The sequence below is a fragment of the Elephantulus edwardii genome, unplaced genomic scaffold (assembly GCF_000299155.1).
Source record: "Elephantulus edwardii isolate Elephantulus edwardi_28Jun2011 unplaced genomic scaffold, EleEdw1.0 scaffold00013, whole genome shotgun sequence".
Classification (NCBI taxonomy): Eukaryota; Metazoa; Chordata; class Mammalia; order Macroscelidea; family Macroscelididae; genus Elephantulus; species Elephantulus edwardii.
Window position 1 is genome coordinate 17,919,286 of NW_006399763.1, and position 21,075 is coordinate 17,940,360.

Consider the following 21,075-nt stretch of genomic DNA (forward strand, 5'->3'; position numbering starts at 1 on the left):
TTTGAATAAGTTATGCCTGGCTAGAGTTATTTGAATTAACTCCACTTTGTTTACTTTATTAAATTATTCTTCTGTGCCAACTACTAGAAAAAGAAATGTATATTATGGCACTTCATTTACTCTTCAAGCTTTTTGAGGTAGATGTTCATGTCTTCAATTGAGGAAACCGAGATTGTAAAAAGACCTAATGTCTAAGTAATGGAGGCACAATCTGAAACTAAATCTGTCTGATTTGAACACTGAGCCCTTGACCGTGATGTTATAAGGTGTTCTGTATGGGAAGAGAGATACTCAAGGCTGTGATATTCTTCTACTCCATAGAACATCTCCAAATCTTCATATTTAATAGAGTGAGAGTTTTATTTCCATTTCGTGAGAACTAATGATGTGAAGTCAGTTTTGAAATCTCCGAGTTAGCATTTGGAAATATGTTTTAGTTGTTATTAAGACATTTATAGTTATTTTTCAAATGTCTAAAATAGTGAGTTATACTTTTAGACAGTCTGTACAGCAAGAAACGGCAAAAAGATGTGAGTCATCTGAAAGCAGGTTGTCAATTTTGTAGCTTGGATGCTGTCATTGCTGACATAGTAAATATATATAAGCATTTATGATTCAATCACACAAATTACTATAAGATACATTAAAAATTACCTTACACCTAGTAAGCAATGTTTTCTAGATAAATTTGCTTTGGTTGTCTAAATAAAGAAATTAAATAAATTTCCAAATTTACTCTTTCATTGCATAAAATGAGAGGAAAACCCTCCTATTTTTTTTTACTGTCTCATCATTTCTTTACAATATAAACTCTTATGTTCTGGCATCTCACCTTTTCATGTGTTATGTACTGAATGCTTTGTATATTGCTTTGCTAAAAAAATATGACATGGTAGCATCCATTGTTGAGCTGTCTGGGACCATATCATGTGTCTGTAATGCTCATGATCTAGCTCTTGTAGTTGCAGTTTATCTTACAGTCACAATCGTATGATTATTATATCCACTTTATTTTTTAAAGTTTATAGTCTTATTTTTCAGTGTGGCTTTTAGCACAAACACTCTTCTATTTAATTCACCACATGCTGTGTAGTTTTGTCCTGAAAAAGACATGTGACTTGTGTAGGGGTGCCTGGCAGAGTATGATATTAATAGGTTATTGACTTGTTAGGTCTTAAAAAGCCAAAGAGAACATCCCTTGCAGCTCCTTCAATGCACAGGAGGTTTGTTTCATTGATTGGTCTGTTTAACCCATCATCTCCAGGCGTTTAAACAATGATATACACTTGACAAACCTAATATTTCATTTTCTATCTAGGGACCATGGAACAGAAATTAAAGGAAAGAAAGACAAATGGACAGATATACAAGCAGAAAATGATGATAAATGGGAGAGAGAAGGGTGAGACAAATATAACACAGACCAAAATTTGGATAAGCAAATTCTGGAATAGGTAAATATACAAACTAATAGCAAATTTAATTCTCAGTCAGTGGGCAGGAGAAAGGATTTAACATTTCTATTGTGAACAAGATTCAGACAGATTTAGATGCAAAACAGCCAGCAAACCAAATAAGATCTCAAGTATATGGTGGCTATTTTTTTAAGAGAGAGAAAAATTATTTTACTGTTATGCATACAAGTCATTATAAGTGTTCTGCATATTTGTCAGGAACAAATCTAAGCACTTTGCTTTTTAAAGCCTGAAAGAAAGACTAAGATATGAGAAAATATTTTTTTCTTCCTTTTAATTTAGAGTTTTCTTTTGTCACCAACTGGAAGAGGACTACTTTACAGCAGTCTGCCTCAGGTTTCTTAAATCTCTGGTGAGATACAGAAAGGAGCCAATAAAAATAAATATATAGAACAAACCATCCCTCAAAGACAGGTTATTCTGTGGTCTGATTAAAATTCCATTCTTAATGTGCAGTGTCCCTGGAAACAGAATAGAACACACCCTGCAGTGTCTCAGGAACTTGAGATGAGGAGTATCTATCAGGATAACTGACGGCACATTGTAGTCACTTCATCTTCTGCGAAAGGCAGGGCATTGGAGAAATAAAAACCTGAGAATCAAGTGATCCACATCTTCATCCATAAACTGTAGTATCTGGAAGTGTCTGTGACATATGGCTTTTTAGCTTTTAAGCTTTAACAAAAGAAATCTAGATTTAATCTGCTTCTGTTAACAACTATAAAGCAACAATATTTAAATATTGAAAACTACTCTTTCTGAGCTTTTTAAACAACTGGAGAGAGAAAATTCTAATCATTAGATAAATATTCTCTTTCTGTGTGCTTTAGGTGCTTGGTGAAGAGGAAGAGAGAAGTGAGGGCAGTCAAAGGGAATTAGAATGAAATTTTTCCTCAGAAAGTGAAAGACTGAGCAAAGCAATTTAGGTGGGAATGACATTTTGTGCCCAGACTTTCCTGCTGTATGAGATTGGAGGCAGGATCTTGTGGGAATGTAGGACGTGATCAGGGTCAAAGGGTGGGATTTGAATAATTGCAGGGCATTCAAGTTAGAGGAAGTGCACAAAGAGGCAGATCTTAGTATTAGTGTGGGCTTGGCAGTACCATCCTTTGTAAAGCAGAATGGTTCAGTAAATGAGTTACTCTAGGTTCCTTTTCAACTCCATCAGTTTGCCAACTCTGAAGAAGATATTTCATCCTAATCCACCTTTCTTAGAACTCTTACCTCACGTTTGTTCATATAGATGACGGACAACAAAAGGGATCTGTGAGAGATATGTTTTCAGTAAATATTAGGTACTATTATCACTAATCCTTCATTTTATAGTCTTCCCAAAGCATCCTTAAGTATTGCAACTCAAGGCTCAAATTTGTTCTTCAGTTTTTTCAGCTTAAGAAATGCTGAGCGAGTTTGACCCTTTTGATTTTCTGACTCCAGCTCTTGTACATGTCATTAAAATACTTCGTATTTCCACACTGCCCTTTGAAATTTTCTCTTAAGCTCCTTAATTTCTTTTCTTCCCTTTGCATTGTCTTGGCAACTGCTTGCTATGCATCAGAGAGCTGGACAATGACTAGGGATGATAGAAAGAGAATTGATGCCTTTGAGCTGTGGTGCAGGAGAAGAGTATTGAATATACTGTGGACTGCCAGGGGAACAAACAGGTTTGGCCTGGAGAGGGTGAAACCAGGCTGCTCCATGCAGGCAAGGATTATGAGGCTTCATCTGACATACTCTGGGCATGTTGAAAGGAGGGGCTAATCCTTGGAGAGGGTTGTCATGTTTGGATGGGTGGAGGGACAGCACAAGAGAGGAATGACCCTCTATGAGATGGATTGATTCAGTGACTGGGGTAATGAGGGTAGGTGTGTCATAGACAATAAGATTGGCATAAGAGAGAGCAGGGTGAGTCATAGGTGACTCGATGGCACTTAACAACAATAACAACAGTACAGTCAGCCAGGATTGGATAATAAAAAGGGAAATAACTCAGAATTTCTCAAGCTGAAAGAACTAAAAAACAAATTCAACCCTCAAGTTACAATACTTAGAAATGATCTAGGAAGCATCAAAAGAAGATGGAAGGAATACAGTGTCACTATGCCAATAAGATTTGGCTGACACTTAAATATTTCAGAATGTACCGTATGATCAAGAATCAACAGTAATTAAAGAATTTCAAGCTGCACTGAAGGCATTGGCAAAAAATAGGACCCCAGAAAATTATGGGATACCAATTAAGTGGCTAATGCTGCCCTGAACATATTCACCAGTCTATGCCAGGAAAATTTTAAGACATTTTCCCAGCAGACTAACTAAAAGAAATCCATGTTTGTTCCTTTTCCCAAGAAAGATGATCCAACAGAATGTGGAAATTATCAAACAATAACATTATTATCAAGTGAAGATTTTTAAAAACCAGCTAGAACACACACAGACAGAGAACTGCCAGAAGTTCACTGGATGTAAAAGAGGCCATGGCACTAGGGCTATCATTGCTGATGTCAGATGGATCTTGGCTGAAAGCAAGGAATGCCAGAAGAATGTCTATTTGTGCTTTATTGACTATGAAAAGAAGTTTGGCTATATGGATCATAACACAATGTGGCTAACATTGAGATTGTGCTTTATTGACTATGAAAAGAAGTTTGGCTATATGGATCATAACACAATGTGGCTAACATTGAGAAGAATGGGAATCACAGAACACTTGATTGTGCTCATACAAAATCTGTACCTAGACTAGTAGGTTGTTGTATGAACAGAACAAGGGAACACTACATGGTTTAAAATGAAGAAAGGTGTGTGTCAGGGTTGTATCCTTTCTCTATATCTATTCATTGTGTATACTGAGCAAATTATTCAAGAAGCTAGACTTTATGAAGAATAATGGAATCAAGGTTGGAGGAAGATTCATCAACAACCTACGCTGGGCAGATGATACAACCCTGCTTGCTCAAAGTGAGGAGAACTTGAAATGTTTGCTACAGAAGATCAAAGAATACAGCCTTCAATATGGATTGCATCTCAGTATCAAGAAAGCAAAACTTCTCACCTTTGGACCTATAGGCAACATTATGAAAGACAGAGAACAATTTTAAACTGTCAATGACTTCATCTTACTTGACTACACAATCAATGCCATTGGTTCCAGTAGTTAGGACATCAGGAGACATATTGCACTGGGAAAGTCTGTAGCCAAGAGCCTCTCCAAATTATAGAAGTGTAATGATGTCAGTTTGAGGACTGTGGTACACCTGATGCAATCTTTTAAATCACTTGTTATGTGTGCATTTGAAAGCTAGATGATGAATAAGGGTGACAGAAAGAATTGATGCCTTTTAGCTGTGGTGTTGGAGAAGATTACTAAATACTCCATGAAATGCCAAAAGAACAAACTGATATGCCATACAGAAGGTGCAGCCAGAGTACTCCATGGAGGCAAGGATTATGAAACTTCACCTCACATACTTTGGCCTTGGTGCTAGGAGTGCTGAGCTATTTCTTGGGAAGGATGTTGTACTTGGAAATGTGGAGGGTCAGTGAAAGAGAGGAAGACCCTCAACTTATTAGACCTACTGACACAGTGACTTCAGAAATGGGCTTCGGTATGTCAGATATTGTGAGGATAGAATAGGGTTCAGATCTCTTGTTTATAGGCTGCCTATGTGTCATAATTAAAGGCACCTAACAAAAACAGCATGGTTAAAAGAACTGGTGGCATAATGTCTGGTAGTTGCACCACTTACCCAAAGGTCTTGTTTTTCTGGTGGCTCGAATCCACCAGGTGCTTGGTGAAACAGAGATGGACAATCTCCTCCGATATGATCAACAGCCTCAGAAACCAATGTGTGTGTGTGTGAGAGAGAGAGAGAGAGAGAGAGAGAGAGAGAGACAGAGAGAGATAGAGAGAGACAGAGAGAGAGAGAGGGGATGGGGAAGAAGAAGAGGAGGGAGAGGGAGAAGGAAAAAGGGAGATTTTGGTTAAGCATGCTGTTGCTAACTTGACATACTGATGACGAATTTTCTGTTCTGTAGGGAAAGGCCAGGAAATGAAAAGACATATTGCTATGGGAAAGTCTGCTGTTAGGGACCTCTCCAAAGTACTGAAGAGCAATGGTGTCACTCTGGAGACTGAGGTGCCCCTGATACAGGCCATGTCTTTGCAATCACTTGTGATGCATCAGAGAGTTGGACAATGACTAGGGAGGACAGAAGGAGAATTCATGCCTTTGAGCTATGGTGCTGGAGAAAAGTATTGAATATACCATGGACTGCCAAGAAAACAAACAGCGTCAACCCAGAGAGGGTTAAACCAGGCTGCTCCTTGGAGACAAGGATTCTGAGGCTTTGTCTGACATACTTTGGACATGTTGCAAGGAGGGACCAGTCCTTGGATAAGGATGTCATTCTTGGGAGGGTGGTGGGACAGTACAAGAGGGGAAGACCCTCTATGAGGTGGATTGATTCAGTGACTGGGGTAATTGATGTGGGTGTGTTGGAGACAGTGAGATTGGTGCAGGATAGAGCAGGGTTTAGGGCTATTGTACACGGGGTCACTATGAATCACAAGTGACTTGATGACACATAACAACAACAACGGGGGAAAGGCATAATAATATTCTTACCTAAAGAGCCTTGCTATGTGACAGCTTTCTGCCAATGAGGTAATTATGAATTAGCATCAACTTGAGAGCAATAAATGCTATTACTTTTAGAGAAAATTTTTTCTATAGAAATTATTTCATAGTACATCTTTTCAAGTATTGGTCTCTGCTTGCCTGTTACACCAAAGGAAGTTCAGCCATGGATTGTAGAATGATAGATTTCTGTTCTAATTGACTCCATGAACTACTATCTCCATTTTCATGACAACACAAAACTAGATGATGCCTGGCTACCAGCACTGATATTTCACAGTGGACGGGTTTTAGTCAAGTTTCTAGATTGACACAGACTAGGGCAAAAGGGCTAAAAATCTACTTACAAAATAAAGTCAACTAAAACTTAATGGAGTAAAAGAGAATATTACTTGATAGGATTCTGGAGGACGAGACCTTTAGGTTGAAAGGCATTAAGCAGTAAATACAACCATGAATACACACATCAAGGTGCAGATGGAACAATATTTTATTCTTTGGTATGTCAGTTTTCATTAGTAGAATTTGACTCTATGACAACTAATGATACACTAACACAGGGCTGAAAAGTGGCACCTGACCAGGTAAGAGTTCACTCTATTAAGCATAGGGTCTACATAAGGAGGAACAATTCTAAGGCCTATGAAAACTGCAAAAATGATTCATTGTTTTAATGAAAAATTTGGAGAAATTGGTGTTTAACTTCATTGACTTACAGAAAAGAAAATTTAAAACAAACCCTCAACTATACATTCATTTAAAATATTTAAAGAACTCGGTACCAAACACAGAAAATAGAGCTATGAGCATTGAAACATGGGCATTCAATTGTTATGACGTACCTTCGAGTCAGAAACAACTCACGCTGACCTTCCAGTGGGGATTCAGAGGCAGTAAATTTCACAGGAGGAGATTATCCTTTTTTTTCCTTCCTGCAGAAGTTTAATTAGAAGACATATTTTTATGTTGAGACAAAAGTAACAACAACAAAAAGATAGGACTTGAGATAAATGTTTAAGTAGAGGATTTGAAATTATCTCTCATATATTTAAGATAGAGAAATGAGTAAATTTCTTTATTAGAATTCTTTGAAGCCAATGTATTTTGCTCCAATTTCCAAATAAGATTTGTGCAAGCTTTAGTAGAATATCAGGTCAGTTCTCATTAAGTCATAACAGAATTAAATAAGGATAATAATATTGGAATACAGATGTGAACATCTGGAACTAAGTAGCCAAATCAGTGATACTGAAGAGAGAAATAAGGAGGGTATTAAACTATAGGCTTCACCTGGCATGTTTCATTAGAGTTTGAATGAAATTCTTCATTGGGATTTGCAACAGTGCTTGTAGTTCATCTTATTACTTTTACAGGGGACAAACAGCCATGTAATTAGAGTGTATTTGCAGTATTACACGCTTATTTGTAGCCTGAAGATTAGATACCAATTGGATATTATCATTTAATGGCAAGTACAATTACCATGCAGCTCGTTCTCTGCATTTAAGACTTTGCACTTCAATGTTGATACAACTATATAATTATTCTTCAGCTAACTTAACATTTGTATTATTTAATAATTATATCCATACTTCATATCATAAAATCAGTCTTCAGTTGCTGTTAAAAAATTAATCAGCTATACACAAGAAGTATACACTAAATAGTTTACGTTCTGGCTCATTCGAATTTTGTGTTTATTTCAAAAGCAAGGTATTTCAACCATGTTTTTAGCAACTTAGAAAGATACATAAATTATGTCTTCAAGGATTTGAAGCTTACTATCATAATAGTAATAATGTTGTGTTTTGTATACCAGCATTTTCTAAGTGCCTTCACAAAGATTAAACTGTCACACTCGCCTAAGTTATTAATAAGGAAAGGGAATTAAGAGCCTTCTTTAACCAAAGGGGAACGTGGTTATGGAGCCGAAGTTTTTATGCTCAGAATTCTTGGAGTGAATTAGGTTCCTTATGGGGTAAAAATGGTAATCTTTTCAATGGGCTGTACATTGTGAAAACTAAACAGTGATGTGATTATCATTTGAAAATAATCATTAACATTTACATTGATGATTGATTGAGTCCTTCACTATGTGAATGCCAAGAGTATGTGATGAAGTCCACCCACGGTAAAGATGGCTTTGCTGGAGGGACTGAGCTCTTAGGCTAATTCATCCAAGATTCCAAGAGACAGACAGAAGACAGACATCTCAGCAGCACAGGAGGTGGGAGCAATTAAAAGGGCATTGCCAGTGAAAGAAAGAGTATGCAATGCTCTATAAACCACTGGAACAATGGTGTGTTGGTAAATGTTTAACAACAGGCTCTCCAGGGAGGTGAAAGTCCTGATTTGTAGCATTTCTGATGTTCATAGTACAAATGAGCCCTCCAGGGCTGGTATCAAGCAACTGCCATTATGGTCCTGACCCCAGAGTTGGGAGGCGAGAGGCAGAAGTACACAGATTACATTAAAATGCAGACCTTTTAAGTGGCAATTAGTTTTCAGAAATTTTTATCTTTGTTTTCTACAGAACTAGATTGATTATATATACTGATCACTAGTCCCAGATGTTTTTGCCTGTTCATCTAAAGAAATACTTATTCAGCTCTTCAGGATGACTACGAGAATATCATCTTTTTTATGACAAAAATAGTAGTGCTCTTTTTCAGTTTACCATTTCTAGCATGATGTACTATGTGACCAACCAATTTTAAATGGCCAGAATTAGATGATATTGATCACTAATGCCTTGGGTATCAATCTTTATGCATTCTATTTTATTTTTTATGACTTCTAATTTTCATGGAATCATACTTCATCTATTTACAACTTCCTGTTATTAAGGAGTATTTGCAGTTGTTCCTTTTAATTTTGAGTTATGACAAATCAGCAAGGGAAGGCCCTGCAATCTTTGCTCCATCCATGTCATAAAGGTAGACTCTAATTTGAAGAGGCAGCTTTTCCTCAACCATATTTTGAGTGCCTGCCTATTTGAGGGGTTCATCTTCCCATACTATGACACATTTTTCTACCTTTCATAATGCTTTCATGGACTAATATTTTTAGAAGTATATTGCCAGGTGCTTAGTCTATCTTGGTCTGGAGGCTTTGGTGAAATTTGTCCAACCTGACTTATCCTGCTATATATGAAGTGTCAGTAGCCTAAAGTCCAGCATTAATAGAAACATCTAAGTTACCACAGTACCAAAACCCCTGAAATATGAATGGTGGAAAATGAGAGTAATACAATCCAATGATTTTTCAAGAGTTGTTTTGATGATTAAATGGGAAAATAAACATAAAAGAAATAGTGCTATGACTGCTTCTTGTTGTTATGTGCTGTCGAGTTGATTACAACTCATAGCAATCCTATGAATAATAACTCTGAACTCTGCCCTATCTTGACACAACTTTATTGTCTCTGACACACCTGTTCTCAGTGCCATAGTCACTGTTTCTTCTCTGACACACCTGACCCCATTGCCACAGTCTTGGTGTTGATCCATCTGAGCCAGGATCTTCCTCTGTCGTGCTGACCCTCCACCTTTCCAACCATGATGTCCTTCTCCAAGGACTGGTCTCTTCTGGAATCAGCGAGACAGAGTTTCAAAATTCTTCCCTCCAAGGAGCAACTTGGTTTCACCCTCTCCTGGATAGACCTGTTTGTTCTCTTGGCAGTCCTTAGTATGCTTGGTACTTTTCTCCAGAACCACAACTCAAAGGCATTGATTATTGATTGTTCTTCTGTCATCTTTAGTTATTATCTAACTCTCAGATACATAGCAAGCATGGCCTGGATCAGGTACACCTTACTTTGTAGACTGATATTGTTGCTTTTTAGCACTCTAGAAAGGCCTCTGGAAGCAGCCTTTCCTAAAGCAACTCTTCTTTTAATTTCCTGCCTGTTGATGCCAAGAGTATTGATTGTGAATCCAAGCAAGATGAAATTATTAACAACTTCAACCTTTTTTCCACCTATCATGCTGCTGACTATTGGCCTGATGACGAGAATCTTTACTTTCTTGATGTTGAGTTGCAAGCCATATTGGAGATTGAAGTACTTGACCTTCTAATAGCAAATGCTTCATGTCTTCTTCAGCTTTGGTGAGCAAGGTTACATTATCTGCATAATGCAGGTTGTTGATGAATCTTCTTGTAATCCTGATGACACATTCTTTTCATAAAGAGCAAACTCCTAAATAATCTGTTCCACATAGAGTTTGAGAAGTACATGAGAATACATCCTGATGCACTCCTTTCTTGATCTTGAATCATACTAACAGTAAATATTTGTCAAACTGCTCATGATCCCTTTACTCTCCAGAGCCTGCATGCCATACTTATCGCTTGATTCCTAAGAAGCACTTAGCTCCTTTAAAAAAATTTCAAAAGCATTGTGTTTCACATGTTCTTTCATTCACATTTTATTGCATGTGGTCATTCCTATACATGTTTTCTAAAATTAACCATCATTGATCCATGCCCACTATTACCCTGTCTTCTCAGATCCCCGCTGGATCTTTCCTAATCCTTTCCCCTCCTCCTCCCACCGACCAAACTCTGTGACCCTATGATTCTCCCCCCTCTAGTCTCAGCTCCCCTGCCCCCTTTTAAATCTTCCACACATCCTTCTTACAATAATAGCCTTATGCAGTATTTGTCCTTACAAGATGGAGTTCGTTAATATGCAGTATAATACTGTCCAGTCTCTCCTGTATTATACAGTATTTTTCTTTTTAAATTGTTGCTCCTGTGAGTAGTATAGTATTTTGTTATATGAATGTACCACAATTTATCAATCCGTTCATTTGGTGAGGGACATTTTGATTGTTTCAATTTTCTTGCTATTGTCAATAACACTGATATAAACATTGGTGTACAAATTTTCACTTGTGTCTCAGTTCTGTTTTCCTAGGGTATGTTCCTAGCAGTGGAATAGTTGGGTCACATGGAATTTCTGTGTTGAACTTTTTAAAGAAAAAAAAATTAGCCTTTCAGAATTGTTGTACCTTTTCTTTTTCTTCTCTGTAATTCTAATTTTCATTAGTTCTTTTTTCTGTCAATTTTTTTCTTTTTTAAAGTATTTTTAAATTTAGTTTCATACAGTAATACCTTTACAATATGTTTAATTCATATACATTTGTTAGGTATTAAAATATATTTTATTGAACGATAAAAAAAAGAATGTACCATTTTACAATCCCACCAATAGTGTATGAGAGTTTCCAATCTCTCCAAATCCTGTTTAACACCTATTGCTTGTTTTTATGTTAAACTTTGTTACCACCATGGTAAGATTTTATCTCATTGTGGCTTTGATTTTCATATATCTTATTGTCAGTAATTTTGAGCATTTCTTATGTGTGTGTGTTGGACACCTGAGTGTCTTCCTCTGAGAAAAGTCTTTTTATGCCTTTTGCCCATTATGGCATTGGGTTATCAGTCTTTTTCCTGCAGAGCGCCTGTAGTATTCTCTGTAAGCTTTCATTAAAGGATCCTTGTCCGAAACGATATTGTCAAATATTTTTTTCCGTCAGATAGTTTTATTTTCACCCTGTTAGAAATAGTTTATCAATGTTATCCTCTCTTGGTTGTGTATTTCTGGTCATATTGGCCAACCTCTTCATATCATGGTCTAGGACATCTGTGCTTCATCCCATTTTGTCTCTTATGATTTCTATGATTTTGGGCTTTGCCCCTAGGTCTCTGATCCATCTTGAGTTGATTTTTGTGTCTTGAGTAAGATGTGGATCCTGCGTCAGCTTTCTGCAGGTCCATTTTTGCTAGCATCATTTATTGAAGAGGTTGCTGTTTCTTCATTTATAGGTTTTGTTTTCTTGTGGAATACCAGTCAACCACAGGTAGATGGCTTACTTTCTGGATTCTCGATTCTATTCCATTGCTCTATGTATTTGTCATTTGTACCAGTACCATGCTGTTTTGGTTATTACAACTATGTAGTGAGTTTTGAGTTCAGCGCATGCTATGCTTCCCACTTCAGTTTTGTTCTTCAGAAATACTTTGCTTTTTAAGTCTCTTCCCTTTCCAAATAAACTTGCTGATTGCATTTTCTATCTCTTTGATAAATGACTTTGGTAACAATATTGAGATTGCATTAAACATGTAAATTGCTTTTGGTAGAATTGTCATTTTCACAATATGAGTCTTCCTATCAGCATCATGATGGATGGAGAAGAGATTGAAACTGCCAACTGATTCCCTTTACTTGGTTCCACAATTAACACCCTTGGTACCAGCAGTCAGGGAATAAGAAGATGCTTTGCACTGGGAAAAATCTACAGTTAGGGACCTCTCAAAATTATTGAGGAGTAATGATTTCAGTTTGAGGACTCAGGTGTGTGTGATTCAGACCATATTCTTTCCAATCACTTGTGTAAATGAATAAAGATGACAGGAAAAGAATTTATGCCTTTGAGCTGTGGTCATGGAGAAGAGTACTGAGCATCCCATAGATGTCTTGGAGAGGGTGCAGCCAGACTGCTCTTTGGCGGCAAGAATAATGAAGCTTCCCCTCACATCCTTTGAGCATGTTGCTAGGAGGGGCTATTCCTTGGAGAGGGGCATGATACCAAGAAAGGTGGAAGGTTGGCGACTGTGGCAATGGGATCTTGTGTGTCAGGAAGTGTTAGGATGGTGCAGGATAGACTAGGGTTCATATCTTTGGTTTATAGGTTTATATGAGTTGTACTGGATTCAATGATACCTAACAACAAACAACATCCATGAACACGGATCATTTTCCATTTGTTGTTATTGATTGTCATTGAGTCAAGCATGACTCATAGTTACACTATGAACAAAATACCTGAAGCCTTTCTATAACTACTGTCATTTCTCAAAGTTCATAGAGTTTCTAGAGGCATGTTTTTTAGGAAGTGGATGCCACTCCTGCTTCCATTTATATAGGTCTTAAATAATTTTTTACAGAAGTGTTTTGTAATTTTCTTTATAAATGTCTTTTGTATCTTTAGTTAGGTTTATTCCTATGTATTGTAGTTGGCTATTGTAAATGGTATTGCTTTCTTAGTTTCCTTATTAGTATTTTCTTTGTTACTGGAGAGCAGTCTTGTATTCTGCCACTCTACTAAATTGGTCTACTAGGTTTTTGTTTTTTAATAGTCCTTGGGGTCTTCTGTGTACACTATCATATTATCTGCATATAATGATAATTCTGCCACTTCTTTGTCAATCTAAATGCCTCTTATTTCCTTCTTTTGTTTATCATCCAAGCAAGTACTTCTAATACAATGTTGAATAGAAATTGCCTGGTCCTGTTTTCAAGGGGAATGCCTTTAGTCTTTCTCCACTGAGAATGATGCTGAGTCTTGAACTTGTGTATACTTTCAACTGTGTTAAGGAAATTCCCTTCTTTTCCTATTTTACTGATTGATTTAATTAGGAAGCAATGCTGGATTTTGTCAAATAGCTTTTCTGTGTCAGGTGACATGATCATATGGGTTTTGTGATTTGCTTTGTTAATGTGATTTAGTACATAGATTATTTTTTTTTTGTGTTGAATCATCCTTGTATATCTGTTATGAATCCCACATGGTAATAATGACTATATAATAATGATGAATATATAATAATAATGAAAAATACACACACACACACACACACACACACACACACACTAATGGATTATAATGGTTATAATGGCCAGGATTTTTTTCCTCTATGTTCATGAGAGATATCTGTAGTTTTATTTTTTGGTAATATCTTTGCCTGGCTTTTGTAGATAGTTAACTCTTTTATCTTATTCCTACTACTGAATTAAAAACTGAACTCATATTCATTGTTGATGAGTCAGAACTGACTCAGCTGACCCTCCAGTGGATTTTTTTCAGGCGGTAAATACCAAAGAGATTGCTCATCTTTCTCCTGCTGAGTTGGTGATGGTGGACCTGCCTTAGCGGCACATCTCTCCACGAACCACACCACTCAAAACTACTAAAAATGTTTATTGGATGAAACTGCTTATTTGTAGCAATAATATTTTGCATTGTTTCACGTATGTGAGTTTTTCTTCTAACTCATATGTTCATCTTTATTACATCACAGAATAGTGAGGAAGAGTTTTTGAAGCTAATCTGGGAGATGAAATTTTAAGCCTTCATGTTTTTGTTTTGTATACAATTTCCAGAGTTTTTATCTGTTCTTAGTGGGAAGAATAGAGAAAAGTGTTTCTATTCCAAGGCATAGATGGGAAGAAAATATTTACAAAACATATATCTGATAAAGATTTGGGTCTAAAATCTGCAAATAACTCTTAAAACTCAACAATAAGAAAACAAACAATCCAGTTACAGAATGGGCAAAAGTTCTGAACAGACATGTCACCAAAGAAGACAAACAGATGGCAACAAGATACATGAAAAGAGGCTCAACATCCTATGACATTAGGAAATAGTAAGCTAAAACAATCACGAGCTATGTGTATACAACTATTAGAATGACTGAAATCCCAAACACTGACACCACCACTTGTTGGCAAGGATGTAGAATAACTGCTATCTCATTCATTCCTAGTGAGAATACAAAATGGTCCAGTTACTTTGGGAGACAATCTGGAAGTTTCTTGCATAGCTAAACATAGGCCTGCCATACGATCCAGCAGATTCTCTCCTAGGTATTTATCCAAATAAGTTGAAAAATGTGTGTTCGCAAAAAACCTGCGCAGAAATGTTTATAGCAGCTCTATTTATACTTGCCAAAAATTTGAAGTAACCAAGATGTCACCCAATTACTGGCCAGACAAACAAGTTTATGATTTATGGTGCATTCAAATAATAGTAAGGGAGGAAGTTCTGGTGGTGGTTGAGGCGTAAGAAGTTGTGCTGCCAAACCCAAACAATAGAGCATTACTCAGAGATAAAGTAAGAAAACTACGAGGCTATGAAAACACATGGGGAAATTGTATATTTCTAAGTGCAAGAAGCCATTCTGATAAAAATGACATACTACATGATTCCAACTATATGACATTCCGTAAAAGTCAAAATTATGGAGATGTTTAAACACTCAGTAGCTGTTAGAAATTGCAGAGGTGGTAGAGGAATGAAGAGGGATGAACAGATAAACTATTGGGGACCTTTAAGGCACAAAACTATTCATCATGATATGGTAATGGGTGACTATAGGACATTATGTATTGAAGAATATAGAACTGTACAGCACACAGAGGGAATCTATAAAACCTATGATAGGCCTATATTCAGCTATGCAAGAAGCTTCCGGACTCTTCCCTCAGAGTGGCTACAACATTTTGTATTCTCACTGTGATGAATGAGATTGCTGTTATTCTACTAGCTTGCTGTCATTATGTTGTTGTTTTTAGGTGCTGCGCATTGTAGAAGACTCATAGTGACCCTATGAACGAAAGGCCAGAGCACTGTTCATAGAGTTTCCGGAGGCAAGCCATTTCAGAAAAGGATGCCATCCTGCTTCCAAGCTTGTTTTAGTTGGGAAGCGCAACCAAAGGTAATAATAACAAATTGATATTGTATAGGAGTACTGGCATTGAATTGGTTAAAACTTGGGCAACTCAAACCTACCTTATCAGGAGGGAAAAAAACCATCATCAGGAGGGGAAAATAACCCACAAACAACCATCTAGTGATCTGCTCCTATAAAGAACATAGCTTAGAAACTCAAATGGGGCACTTTTACACTATCTTATAGGGTCATTGTGAATAACAATCAAATGAGATACTCAAGAAGAATGTCAATAGCAATTGGTTAATCAAGGTTAACAAATATGCCATACTGAGTTGAAATATTATTAAGAGGATAAATTATCTGAGAAGAGGAAAGGAAGTATGTGGGAACACTGAGTACTTTCTCAGTAAACCTTAATCTGCTCTAAAAAGGAAATTTATTAAAAATTTGCATTGGGGAAATACCAATTACAATGTATTTTCAAAAACCTGGAAACAGAAGTTTAGTTTACCTAGAAAAATAAAAAAGATTTTCACTATTAAAAAATAATTTAGTTAACTGTCTTCCCAGGGAAGTTGGAAAGAAAGGCAAGACTCTTATTACATATGGATTATGCTGGCCACCAGGAAAAGTTGAAAACAAACAGCCATAATTCTATTCCAATTTTCTTTAAAAACAATGGTAAAAATCCCTTACATTTGTATACTACTTTATAGTTGACAAAGAGCTCTCACATACATTATCTTGTTTAAAAGAGACTGGAAGGCGCCTTTCCTGCCCTGATTGATGTTTATGAATGTACTACTTTCCCCTGGGCTGCAGTCATCAATAGTCAATGAGAAGAAGGGCTAGCACTTTTTGGAAATGCTTTGCTGCCAGGTAACTGCATTAACTCTGCTTTTGTTGAATAGAACAGCGTATTAACTATGCCACAGGATATTGTCCATATCAACTAATGAATATTTGAATCCATGTATCTTATGGAGCAGTGTTTGAGACCTATTCCTCTCTGCTTATCTTATGTCTTCCCTTAGGTTTCATATCTTCAATGAGCTTTTTCCTGATAGCTCTAGTTGTTTCAGAAAAGCTTACGCTGAGGACGCTTAAGTCCTAAAGAAAAGAAGAAATAGAATGTATATAGAGATAGGAACTATCACAATTATTGTTGCCCCCACAATAAGAATTGTACAATTCTGGGGACATAATGTGGTCAAATTGGTTAATGTCATAGGACCTACTTTTACTTTTATATGCAGGATTCTGTAAGATTTGCAGTATAAGAATGAGGTTCTTGTCCATGGAAGTATTTTAAGACAAATCTGAGACAAGACATCAGTCTCCTAGAAGGATTTATTATTTTTTTAAAAAATTTTTAGAAACAGGGAATATAGGGCTCTTTTAATTTCAAGTTCTATACTTCAGAAATTCTTATCTGTTATTTAAGAGATAATGTTATTATGATGACTCCCATAAGAAACTACTTCTTAAATTCTCTGCATTCCTCTCATTGTTAAGTAGTACTTTCAGATTTTTTTACTGAAAACTGAGGCAAAAAGCAAATGAAAATACGTTGCTTTTCAGAAAAAATAATGGCCCTGTGGCATTGAGCCACATGAACTCCTTGCATGATAGGAATGCATAAATAGAGATAAGAGGTGATTTATAGAAAAGGAGGAGGAATAATTGTGGTGCAGAAATGAGGAGTGATATAGTCAGGTGGACTTAGCAGATACTAAGAAATAGAAGTTTGATTCAACATTCTGAGGGGTAATCGTAGAAATTCAGTATTTTTGAAAGTAGATGTTGAGACAGGGTAGAAAAGAACATGAAATTACAGTAACAAGCAAAAATTAGGTTATCTCAAGCCTACAAAGGGACCTAACTGCCCTGCTAACTCAAAGACCTAACCCATCAAAGGCTCCTCAGTACAAGGATGGACAAACTCCTGTGAGATTTATAGCCTCAGAAACCCAATTGAGGGTCAGATATGAGTCGGCTCCAACTCAAGGGCAGTGAGTTGAGTTGAAGCCCTACAACAACACATCCTTGAAACAACTCCTCTGGTGGCTTACTCCATAAGGAATTTCATTCCTAATCCAAAGATAGCGCCTCTCTGACTGTTCAAATACATCAGCAACTTCACGGAGGAAAGAATATCTCTCATGTGACTTTTAGCCTTGGAAACCCACTGGAGAATCAGATAAAAGTTGGTTTCAAATCAACAGCAATAAGGTGAGTTTACTAAGAAAGAAAGTTAATCTAGTATGCTAAACAGACCTACTGAAAAGGAAATATATGGTTCTTCTGATATGACCTTCTCAAATACTTCAATCTAAATCAGATCCATGCTTCCTTGTCTTTTAGGACACCTTATTCTTTCCTATCACCGCAATGACTATATTCTGAGACCAAAGAGTATATAATTTGTGTACTTATTTGTATAATGTCTATCTCACTCACTAGATTATAAAATCCATATGGGCAGGGACCTTGTTCAATTTGTTAAAAATTAACTATTCAGTGCCTGGAACTAAGTTCTTGTTGTTAAGTGCTGTTAAGTACAACCCATAGTGACCCTATAAACAACAGGTCTGAGCCTTGTTCTATCCTGTGCTGTCCTCACCCTTTCTGACACATTAGAGCCCATTGTGGCAGTACCTGGTCAAGGGTCTTTCTCTCCTTCCCTGATCCTCCACCTTTCCAAGCATCATGTCCTTTTCCAAGGGATAGCCCCTCCTAACAACATGCTTGAAATATGCAAGGTGAAGCCTTATCATCTTTGCCTCCAAAGATCACTCTGGCTGTACCCTCCCCAACACATATTTGTCCAATAAAATAGAGCTAAGTAAATGCTCAATAAATACTGGTTGAAAAGATGAATAGGTATCAGATATAAATATTTCTATGTCTGATATTGCTATTCCAATTTCTCCCTGTTAGAAATACTTCAGGAAAGTACTATTGCTGAAATCTATAGGAGAGCTATCTCTAACACTTGTCCCAATTACCTAATTCATGTGCAAGGGGGCCCTTTAGCACAAGTACCAGATGCATGTGGAAGATGGCCTCGTTTTTTCTGCTCCTGGGTGTCCTGGACTCCAGTCTGTGTGATGCCAGGTGACAAGGCAGTGTTGGCTGCATTCCAAAATGAAGAGATGAAGAGAGAAATGCTTTATATCTTTCTTAATGCACTACTCGATGCCTCTTAGCTAGAGATCAGTGTTCGGGGTAACACATGAAGAAAGCTGCTTCTTAAATGTTTACTCAATGAAACACAGGTCATTTGTCATAGATCATCAGCTGAGAGACAGGGTAGTTATAAGAATGCAGCGTGCAATTCTATTTTGTAGCCATTTAGATATTTCAGAAGCTTGAATTGGGTCTTGCACTACTCTGTTAACTATTAAAGGGAGTGGTGATGTTCCTATTGTTTGGTTCTAGACTATCAGCATAAAACATTCCCTGCTATATCATAGTAAGGGAAGGCCTGAGCTATAGCATAGTCAGTAAGGAGTTATCTGACCTAGACACAGATATTCTGAATTTACGAGCTGCCCCTCAGAAAAAGATATGCAGTCTCTTCCCTTGCAATTTACAGCCTCTGAGAAACTGCTGGAGGACCAGCTGTGAGTTAGTTCCACATTGAAGGCAAGGAGTTTTCACACACCATGTTATTGTGTACAGTCAGGTTGGAGCTAGCTTATGATTGATTCTCCGGTAGGTTTTAAGAGGCATTAAAACATATGGGAGGAAAAAAAACCATATGGGAGAGAGGAGCTCTGGTGGCCTAGTGGCAAGAAGCTGCACATCAACAAACGAATGGCTAGAGAAGCTGTGGTATATTCACACAATGGAATACTATGCTGCATTAAAAAACAAGGAACTCATGCAATATTACTCAAAATGACTGACTCTGGAGAACATTATGCTGAGTGAAATGTCCCAGTCACAAAGGGACAAATATTGCATGGTGCCACTGTTGTAGAATGGGACTGTCCTTGGGGTTGGGGAGAGACTGAGTAAGATGGGTTCAATAATGTATACTGCTCTGAAACAGAGAAGGGAGAAAACTGTTTAAAAGAGATATGTGATTAGGTATTTCTGTCATGACTGAGTCTAGAGCGATGGCTACATGGTGGAGTGGACCTGGGGGAGGGTTTGTGAAATAATGAAAGAATCTTTTCTTTTACTTTTCCAAGAGGGTAATGTCTGGTGAGGGGGAAGCCTTGGGAGGATACAAATCTACAACAATGAATGAATGGAAATCCAAAGCCTCTGTAAATTTTCACTGAAATTAATAACAAATTTAAATTAAAAAATAAGAATTAAGTTAGAGTAAGGATGGCAATGGAACCAACTTACCTCTGTAACTTGATTTGTGCCACTAATAGAACCTCTACTCAGAATATTATTGCTTTTCAATTTTTGACTCATGCACTTTTAACTTGTTAGTTAAATTTGTGTCTTCTAGGCTGCAACACTTCCATGATACATCTTCAAGGATATGAACATGTACAGCTAAGCACAACTGATAACAGTGCATCTAAATTCCAAAATCAATCTCCATAATAGTCTATGTGTTTCCTACTGCCAAGGGGGCCTTGTAGAGTAGTGAGAGAAGACATTCACCCTGAAACCCACAGCATCCCTTTTCAGCAGGAAGTAGCTAAGAGAATACGCCATCCCCTTTTCCTTATGACTCAGGATGAAGTCTCTCTCAGGGAGGAGTGATAGGGAATGGCAAGGGACACACTGACAAAGGAGATTAATCAGAACTGGCTTTGACAAGCACTGTGGCAATTGGAAAATTAAAACAGACATTGGTGGGGGGGGAAGAAGAACGAACTGGGGATGAGGGTGGAGAAAACAGTGCAACAATGAATGAATGAAAACCCAAAATCTCTGTAAATGTTCATTAAAACTAATAAAATTTAATTAAAAAAAATATATGGGAGAAGATTGGCCATCTTTATTCCATGGAGTAGCTGGTGTATTCAAACCATTTACCTTTGGGTTGGCTTTGCAATTACTTACTACTAAGCCACCAGAGCTCCCTAGATTTTCACACTTAAACTATAAGAGAAATATGGAATATTCCCAGTATTGTATCCAGCTTTGTTTTACTTACTTCAATTAAAAAAAGGGAAACAAGAAGTACAAACTGTGGCAATCTCTTTTACTTCAAAATGTCCACTTTATTTGGAATACAGCATAATTTCCTAGTTTTCCAATTAACATAAACTATCAGCTTTCCATATAAGCTCCTTTCTTCTCCCTTTAAATGTAGAAATTTACTTTCAGTGAAAATATTTAATACTTGAAAAACTAAATAAGTAATGGATTTAGTTTATAAATACTGTGGATTTTTAAGAGACATAACATAAGGGTTTATATTTTAAATTTTATACTAGCTTATTTGTAAAATTAAAATACACTGTTTTCAAGAATATTTTTTTCAATTTCTCTCACCCACCCCCCCCATATTGTACACAACCCCA